Below are 9,755 nucleotides of genomic sequence, written 5' to 3' on the forward strand. Positions count from 1 at the left end.
GATTAAAATAATAAATTTGTGTCTTTATCAATTTGTTCCAATTTCCTTTATTATATCTTTCTAAGAAAGTTCTGCAAGAATTCAGCTCTGCTCCCAGTATTTGGAAAGTAAAGTATCTTCCTATATACTTTGATATTTGACATCTTTTAAAAATATAATTGGAATATCTATGTCAAGAGTTCTAGGGAGGGAGTTGGTACTGGTGGAGGAAGTGCTTACAAGGGGTGGGCCTGGTGCAGTTTGCACCTTGGGATAGCTGCTGCTCCTGGAAGCTTTGAGTCAGAAGAAAAGATGTTTGGTTTTCACATGCCAAAGATGTACCAAAGTATAGAGGGCTGCTGTACATGCAGAGCCAAGTCCTCCAGCTCGAGGTTCACGGACAGTAAGTTTTATGAAAAGGACTTCCAGAGCTGTTTTGGGTTGCATGAGACTCGCTCAGGAGACATCTGCAAGGCCTATGTGCTGCTTGTGAAAAGATGGAAGAAGTTGCTGGCGGGATCAAAAAAACAAACAAAACAAAACAAAACAAAACAAAAAACAAAACAAAACAAAAAGAAAACAAACAAACAAAAAAATCAATGCAAGATGCAAGAGCAGGCCCCAATCTAAATACAATATTGAAACCAAAGAAAATGAAAACTCTATCTGGAAATATGATTAAAAGCAACCAGATCAGTAAACTGCAGAAGGAATTTAAAGGCCACAATTCTGATGCTTACAGCAACACCTCAAGTGCCTACCCTGCCCAGTCTCCAGGCTACAGTAACCAGTCAGATGAGGGCTCAGATACAGAGATGGCTTCCAGCTCTAATAGAACTCTAGTTTTTTTTCTTTCTTAGATCTGACCTACTGGAAAAGACAAAAAATATGTTGTGGAATCATCTATAAGGGCCGTTTTGGGGAAGTCCTCATCAACACTCATCTCTTCAAGCCTTGCTGCAGCAGTAAGAAAGCTTCTGCTGAGAAGCCCAAGGAGCAGGGGCTGGCGCCTCTGCCCGTCTCCACTCAGGAGTGGTGACTGAGGTTCATTTTAGAAGGGAAGAAAGAGCAGTTTAAACTTTGAAAAGACGACAAAACAAACTGACCCTCCTATTTTTAACTTGGATACCTGCTATTCTGCCAAACGACATGTTTTACAATAGTTTTTTGTGGGTTACTGTCGTTACCCTTCATCTAGCAAACTCTGAAGCCAGTCTCTAGCTTACTAGCAAGAAAAAGAAGTGTACATAATATTTAAGATGCTGAATATTTCATAGGAAAGTTGAATGCCTCTGTAAAGCGCTGTCTAAGTCTTCTTCTTCTTCTTCTTCTTCTTCTTCTTCTTCTTCTTCTTCTTCTTCTTCTTCTTCTTCTTCCTCTTCTTTTAAATCCTCTCTAATGAATGGAATAAGGGGAATTTCAGGGGACAGAGATGGGATTTGTTGTGTGATAAACCATATGTAGTTTAGTCTTTCTGTGGAGAGGCAGTGGTTGGAGCATTTTTAAATGGCTGGCTACACTGGTTTTCCTTCATGATAATTTGCCATAATTCAGTAGCATGACCTGCCCCTAGAAGGTAGTTAAAAATTTTTAAATGCTAAGACGTTGCTAAGGTTCTGATGATTCAGACCTGTACTACTGATTATTAAGCAGGATAGACTGAGCTTTCTGCAAATAGCATGAAGGAGGAAGCAATTTCTGAAAACACAAATAATACCGTGTTGCCTCCCTTTATCTTCATATTGATAAAAGTCTATGTTGATCTTGTAAACCAGAACCAGATATTCTGGAGAAGGCCTGCCTCTAGAATGGGCAAGGTTCTATAGGGATATTACCAAAGCATCACCACAAGCTAGAGAACACATGTGGTAAGAAATGAATTAATCAGAATGTGTAAGTCCTGGGGATGCCTGGGGCACAGTTGATGCTGCTTGGGACATGTTTCTTAGAGGGTTTACAGTATGTAAATAATTGGTGTTAACACGACTGTTTGGGATTCACTGAAATCCACATGATTCAGTTCTAGCTCTGGATTACCTTAGTTGACCTTTGTGGAGGTTTTATCTGTAGAGTTCTTTGCCTTGTCATAGACCTTATTAGGGTTTGGGGTTTTGTTGTTTCATTGTTTTCCTCCCACTGTTTAAAGTTGACTAGAAGAGAAGAGTTGTGTGTTGAGGCTAAGTTGGTTGGTTGGATTGTGTTCTTGACATGGTGATAGCTGAATGGAGCACCACACCTCTAGATCTCAATGATTCCATTGGATTCTCAGTGGAACCCAACTGAACTTGGATAATTGCCTCTTCTCAAAGTTCAGGAAAAACAGTAGCGCCACTTGAGATCTCATAGAGGAGGTGTCTGTGGCTGCCTTAGTATTCTGTTCCTGATGATTATTTTAGAAACTAGATTTTAAAAGTCTTTTAGAGTTTCTCAAAAAGGAGAAGCCAAGGTTTGTGGTGTCCTTTAGTTTTACATTGTGTATTTCTTCCTTTTGGGAAAAACCTACCTAGTACAAGCTACCATGTGCACAGACTGCCCAATGAGTGAATCCTTTCTCTACAACCCTGGTATAGTACAGAGTCCAGCCATTACCATTCTCCTGCGTTACTTTGACATAGGAATTTTTTTTTTGTACATTTTGGCTGCAGTATTGGTGGTAGAATATACTTTGATGGACCATCTCTACTTCTGTATTTATTTATTTATTTATTTATTTATTTATTTATTTACTTATTACTAGACCTCAACCACAGCCTTCTCCCTTCCACTGTCTGTAGGATGTACTGTATGTAGTCATGCACTTTGTATTAATATATTAGAAATCTACAGATCTGTTTTGTACTTTTTAAACTGTTGGATACTTATAATCAAAACTTTTACTCTAGGGCATTGACGAAAATAAAAATAAAAAAGAACAGTTCTAGGGAATAGAGAAATAGGTCAGCCACAAAGAGAAATTAATCCCTTGCATTGAAATTGTTCAATTTCCCCACCAATGTACTGACTAACAATCTTCTATAACTTCAGTTATAGGACACTGGGCACCTCTTCTGATCTTTCTGAGCACCTGCACATACATGGTACACACTCACAAATTTGGGTACACACAGACACTAGAGAGAGAAAGAGAGAGAGAAAGAGAGAGAGAGAGAGAGAGAGAGAGAGAGAGAGAGAGAGAGAGAGAGAGAATATTAAAATTTAAAAAGAATTCTGCATTTTTCTTACTATCATGGACTAAGACTTGGACCACAGGCTCTCTAGCTGTCATTTGTCTCTCTTTTTCATAGAGTTCAAGCCGTGGACCTCTGCAACATATTAAGATAGAGAGATGCATAGAGTGTTATAGTCTTGAATCTTTTCTTCCTTGAATCCTCCAGATAAATTTGTGACATTGTCTAGTAACTCCTCCATGCCCATTGACAGGCAAGGCAGGCTAAATCAAGTGTTGTACATCTTCTTGGATTGTTTGCAAACTTTGAAAAATTGGACCATCTGTAGAACTTGAAGGGTTTGTATTTCCAATTCTCTGTCACTATAGATATGGCTGCTCCATCTTCTAATAGAGCTTCTTCCTTGGCTTTGAAGGTTGACTTGCTTTCCCTCTTTCCAAGGCCGCATATTATGGTCTCTTATTATAGTGTTATATCCATTCTATTTGTTCTTCTACTTCTAGGCATAATGACATCCCTCAAGCTTTCTCTACAAATACAACTCTTTCTTTAGTATTAGTTAGTCTCCACCAGATCCTTTCCTGTATCTGTTTTAATTCCTTTTAAAATCATCATAGGCTCACTAGAATAGGAATAAAGAGTCTAAGTCTTCTACTTAGAAGTAGTAAAGAGTGTTATGTTCTACATTTCTAATTAAAATGTATAATATACAACTTTAATTTACTATCTTAATATATTACATAAAATTATTATACAGATAAATAAGTGTTTATATCTATTCAGCTTTCTATATTCATGTTACTTATATTTAAAGAAAATTTTAGCCGGGTGGTGGTGGTGCATGCTTTAATCCCAGCACTTGGGAGACAGAGGCAGAGGCAGGCAGATTTCTGAGTTCAAGGCCAGCCTGATCTACAGAGTGAGTTCCAGGACAGCCAGGGCTATACAGAGAAACCCTGTCTCAAAAAAAAAAAAAAAAAAAAGAAAAAGAAAAAAAGAAAAAGAAAAATTTAAACTACTTATGGACAAAGATTACTTGATATCATTTCTTCTGTATCACTTTCATTTTAATTATTTAAAACACCACAAGCAAGGCAACTTATAGAAAAGAAATCATTTAACAGGAGCATATCACTTGACAAGCTTATCACTTCACTTTAACGTGAAGCCATAATGCTCATGAAAGAGAGTAAGGCACATGGAAGGCACCATTGTTGTCATACCTAGGAGCTTACATCTTATCCAAAAGCACAAAGACGAGAAAATGAGACCTAACTGCAACTGCAATGGAGCATTATGAACCTCAATTTCTACTTCCAGTGACATATGTGCTTCAACAAGGCTATACTTCTTAATCCTTCCCCAAAAGACTCATCAACCGGGATTCCAAGGCCTCAAATACATGAGCCTTTGGGAGCCATTTTCATCCAAACTATCAGTCTTTTTTTTTTTTTCTATAAATCAAATGAAAATCATTATTTGTTTGCCCAGTGATTGATCAGACTCTAATCTGGATTTACATTGTAATAACCCTATTTTGACTTCCAACTTATTACATAGTAATATTCATAACCTCAGTAAGATAATACCGTTTTAGAAAGAGTAGTAAAACAGTTATAGAAAAGTATTGGAAAAGAACATTTTGCATATCAGTCACAAGAAAGTTAAAACAACACATGATCTCCCACATCCTAAATGTTCTTTCTAACACCCATAAAATCAGTCACTCACACAAGAAAATAAACATTACAAATTCACTCAGTCAGAATACCATATGACTCAAGAGTTTCCTTACATGCATTTGCAACATTGAAAACCCCAACACATTAACATGCAAAAGAGCCAAGAGAGATCATTTTATACATAATTAGGGAATTTCTGTGTATGAAAAAGAAATAGCATAATGAAATTTGTTATTCAGGATTTTTCTTTTAATTTACCTATCTACTTTGTACACATCTGTAATTATGAAAATATACAGTGTCTTAGTCACTGTTATATTACTGTGAAGGAATACCGTAACCAAGGCAACTCTTATAAAATAAAGCATTTCATTTAAGACTTGTTTACAGTTTTGAAGTCTTAGTCCATTATCATAATGGCAGGGAGTAAGGTGGAAAGCAGATGTGGTATTAGAGAAGTACTTAATAGCTACTTCTTGATCCACAAACAGAAATAGATACTGTGCCTGGCATCACTGTTGAAACCTCAAAGTCCACCCCCACTGATACAATTAGTCCAAAAGCCATACCACTTAATCCTTTTAACCTATCAAAGCATTGCATTCCCTGGAGACTAACCATTCAAATATATAAGACTATTGAGATAATACAAACCCTAACATTCTACTCCCTGGACCCCTTAAGCTTGCAGCCATATCAAATGAAATAATGAATCTAATCAAACTTCAAAACTTGCCATAACCTATCCCAGTCTCAAAACTGTTTAAAAGTATAAAGCTTCTATGACTCATGGCAATTTCATAACTGTAAGCCCTAGTAAAATCAAAGTAAGAAGGTGGATAACATAGTTCTAACATACAATGGCACAGAATATACATTACCATTCCAAAAGGAAGGAAACTGAGCACAGTGAAGAAACATGATGTCAGAGTGCTCTCTGACCTCCAACCATTTTCAGCTTTGTTGACTGCAACACATTTAAGCCTATAAGGTATATTTTTTCAAACATAAAGATATTTCAAATATTAAACTATAGATATATCAATGCAGTATGCATCTATAATTGCTACATTAAATTTAATACAACATACCTAGTTGTTTTACTACTTGACATTTATTATCCCCTTAACAGGAAAGCATTAAGAAATAACAAGTGAGTGAAAATTGGTTTTCTGAAATCACCAGTTTGTTTCTTGACACTTATAATAAGATACTGGAAAGTAAATTAAATCGTTGAAGATTATGCTTTCTGCAACAAATCTGCTGACAAATATTTTTCAAACAAAAATTAAATATATATATATATATATATATATATATATATCCATGTCATATACAAAATGTATTTCAAATTGTTGAAAAATGTCAATTACTTTATTAAATTTCCTTAAATTCTAGCATAAAGTAGAAATTGCAAGGCTGGATATTTTATAAATTTGAATGTAAAAGCACAAAATTTTTTGATTCTTGGAGCCTGGCTTAAATATGAAAACACAAGTCTAAACAGCTGTCATAAATGTAAGTGGAACTATAAAATATCATCCTGAGTGAGTTAACCCAGTCACAAAAGAACATATATGGTTTGCACTCACTGGTAGGTTGATGATAGGTGGATATTAGACCAAAAGCTCAGAATATCCAAGATACAATTCACAGACCACATGAAGAAGGAAGACCAAAGTGTGGATGCTTCAGTTCTTCTTAGAAGGGGGAATAAAATGCTCATGGGAAGAAATATGGAGACAAAGAATGGAGCAGATACTGAAGGAAAGGCCATCAAGAGACTGTCCCACCTTGGGATTCATCCCACATACAGACACCAAACCTAGACACTATGGTGGAAGCTAAGAAGTGCTTGCTGACAGAAAACTGATAGAACTGTCTCCTGAGACACTGCCAGAGTATGACAAATACAGAGGCAGCTGCTTACAGGCAACAATTGGACTTAGCATGGGGTCCCAAATGGAGGAATTAGAGAAAGGACTGTAGGAGCTGAAGGGGTTTACAATCTCATAGGAAGAACAACAATATCAACCAACTAATCTCCCCCAGAGTTCCCAGAAACTAAACCAAAAACCAAAGGGTACAGATGGAGGTACCCATGGCTCCTGCTGTGTATGTAGCAGAGGATTGCCTTGTAGGACATCAATGGGAAGAGAAACCCTTTGTTCTGTGAAGGCTCAATGCCCCAGTGCAGGGGAATGCCAAGGTGGGTATGTGGGAGTGGGTGAGTGGGTGGGTCAACAACAGGGGGAGGGAGGATGGCATAGGCAATTTCCGGTTGGGGGGAAATGGGAAAGGGGAGAACATTTGAAATGTAAATAAATAAAATATCCAATCATTTTTTTACATCTATTAATAAACAATGTAAAAAGGAAAAAAGTAAGTGTACTTATCTTACAAACATGAAGAACTGAATTTCAACTACACATACAGAAACTGGATGTGACTGTGTTCATCTGTAATATCAGTGCTTGTGGGTAGAGAAAGGAAACATGAGATAGTTACAACTTACTGGCTATCCAGTCTAGTTCAAACAGTGTGCTCTCTGTGTTCAGAGAAAACTTCTATCTTAAGCAAATAGGTCCAAGAGTAATAAAGTAGGTATTTATTTGATATGATTTTGTAGTTAATGTGCACACAAACACAAAAAGAAGAAGGAAAAGAACACACAACATACTTGTATTAAAACATTTGTGTAGTTTTCTGAATATTTAAATCAGAAAATTGTTGGGAGAATATGATGTAGACAAAATTAAATATCTGTGTTTCTATAATCATGTCGATGGACTTTATTTTATTGGTTTAATGAATGTAATATAACTTGCTTTAGTCACCTTTGTATCAAAGATTGCATGTTATTTTTGTTTTATATATTTTATACTATTATATATATATATATAAATTAAAAGAGTTATTCATTTTAACTCTATGTGCTTGTGCATATCTGCATTTATGACTGTACACCAAATGTATGTCTGCCTGGTGTGTGTAGAAGACAGAAGACAGCAACAGATCTTCAGAAACTGGAGTTTCACGTGTTTATGATGCACTGTGTAGAGGCTGGGAACGGATCCCATATTCTGTGTAAGGAAGCAAGTTCTCTTTAGCATTAAAGTATCAACTGGTAATCAACTCCTATAGTAAATATATTTCATCACATCATGTAACCAAAGCACTGAAGATCTTGGGAACCATAGTGTTAGCCACAATGAAAGAACTGTGCACCTATTCTATGTTTCTAAGCCTTTCATTTCAGTGGTCCATAAGAAATGTTTACTTATTTTAAATATGTGAAGCTAACACTGTAGTAGAAATATATAAAATATATAATGAACCTACATAACAGAATTAAACAAAATAAGGAACAAATAGATGCTCCAAATTTCACCTGCCTATGATTTTGAGAAGGGGAGTGAAATGAATCAAAGGTAAACATCACATAATACTTTAATTTTAAAAGAGATCTCATGATATCTGGTTAGAGAAAGTTAAAAATAAAAGTGTCTCCATGTAGAGGGGTAGTGTAACAACAGAATAACATGCTGTCTTCTTTCTGATCTACTCTGGTTCTCCATTTCTTTGAGGAGTAATCCCATGAGAATAGAGGCTGCACTCCCTAGAACATTACCTTAAATTAGAAAAAAAATTCTCTTGCTTACAGTTTTTATAAATTGTTTGAGAAAGCCAACCTAGTTTAGAAACATAGAACAGGATTATGTACAGTTAACGTGGGAGTTAAACATGAATAATATTTGAAGAGTCAAACCTTTCTTAATTAGTCAGAATTAGGACGAGAAATAAATTTGCAAACAGCCGGGAGGCAAGAATGCCTCAGAAGATAGCTGCAGGACTTCTCCTTTTAACGATACAAGGAGTATATTTAGAATTCTCTTCCTGAAGTCACTGCTCTGTCTTTATAGTAACCATGATAACTAAAGACAAAATCCTGTCTTGATTTTGCAAAACTGACAGAAATATAACACTGATATTATATGTTACATAACCATGAAATCATCTTTCAGACAAATTTGTTTATTGATGTCAATACTGAAACATTTTTTCCTTCTTGAGCCTGTGTATCCTCAAATACTTTGCATTTACATTCCTTTGTCCATACCAGTCAGCCATGCACCAATATTTTACAGTGCGTTTTCTTCCACACCTTTTCTATTATGACATAATAAGGGTATCTAAAGCTACATGAATTAGCCTTCACAAAATTCAGTGTGGTTTGAATTTGTTTGTGAAATATATAGAAATGTGGTTATACTTGTTTTCTGCAACTAAGAGGCTTTTTGTTCATTATTGATATTTTCCTACACATAAAATCACTTGCTCTATTAATACTACAGCATGGCAAACATAAAACACCTGTGATATTTCTACTAAAAAATAAATTAACACCTGTAACATCCTCTTTCCATGTGAGTCTCGCTGAGTCTTTGTGAGAGTATAGCTATCTGTATTTTATCAAATAATGAAGTCAATTCAGATGATTCAGGAAACTGAGTTTGAAATACTCTGTAATCAGATGTATTATAATTGATTTTGTTTTAACATATATACCTTGTTTCATTTTAGCAGTATTTATTAATTAATATGGTCATAGTGTAATATGGTCATTAGCTCAGAATACTATTCACTCAGAACTCTGGGCACTGCCAGCACTGTACAGTCATTTACCTTCTTGTGACAAATTTTGTACTCTTCTTTCCACTCAGAAGCAGATCATAGAAATAATTGTCCTCAAATGAAGGTCATATAAACAAGAAATCTAAAAACCTTTTTCACTTTCAACCATAGATCCTACTAATATCAGTTCCTCCATTCTTGTCTCTTTAGAAGAGCCCCATATACCAGGACTCTGCTCTATATGACAGAGCTTCAATATCATTCTATTAATAGAAGTCACTCCCTTATGGCC

At 35.7% G+C, this 9,755-nt stretch overlaps 1 pseudogene; it reads left to right on the top strand.

Moving 5' to 3' along the window:
- The first annotated feature begins 212 nt into the window (after window positions 1-212).
- Window positions 213-1,018, top strand: LOC114617983 (annotated as a pseudogene).
- The last annotated feature ends 8,737 nt before the right edge of the window (window positions 1,019-9,755 follow it).

This window comes from Grammomys surdaster, unplaced genomic scaffold (genome assembly GCF_004785775.1).
Source record: "Grammomys surdaster isolate TR1022 unplaced genomic scaffold, NIH_TR_1.0 139, whole genome shotgun sequence".
NCBI classification, from domain to species: domain Eukaryota; kingdom Metazoa; phylum Chordata; class Mammalia; order Rodentia; family Muridae; genus Grammomys; species Grammomys surdaster.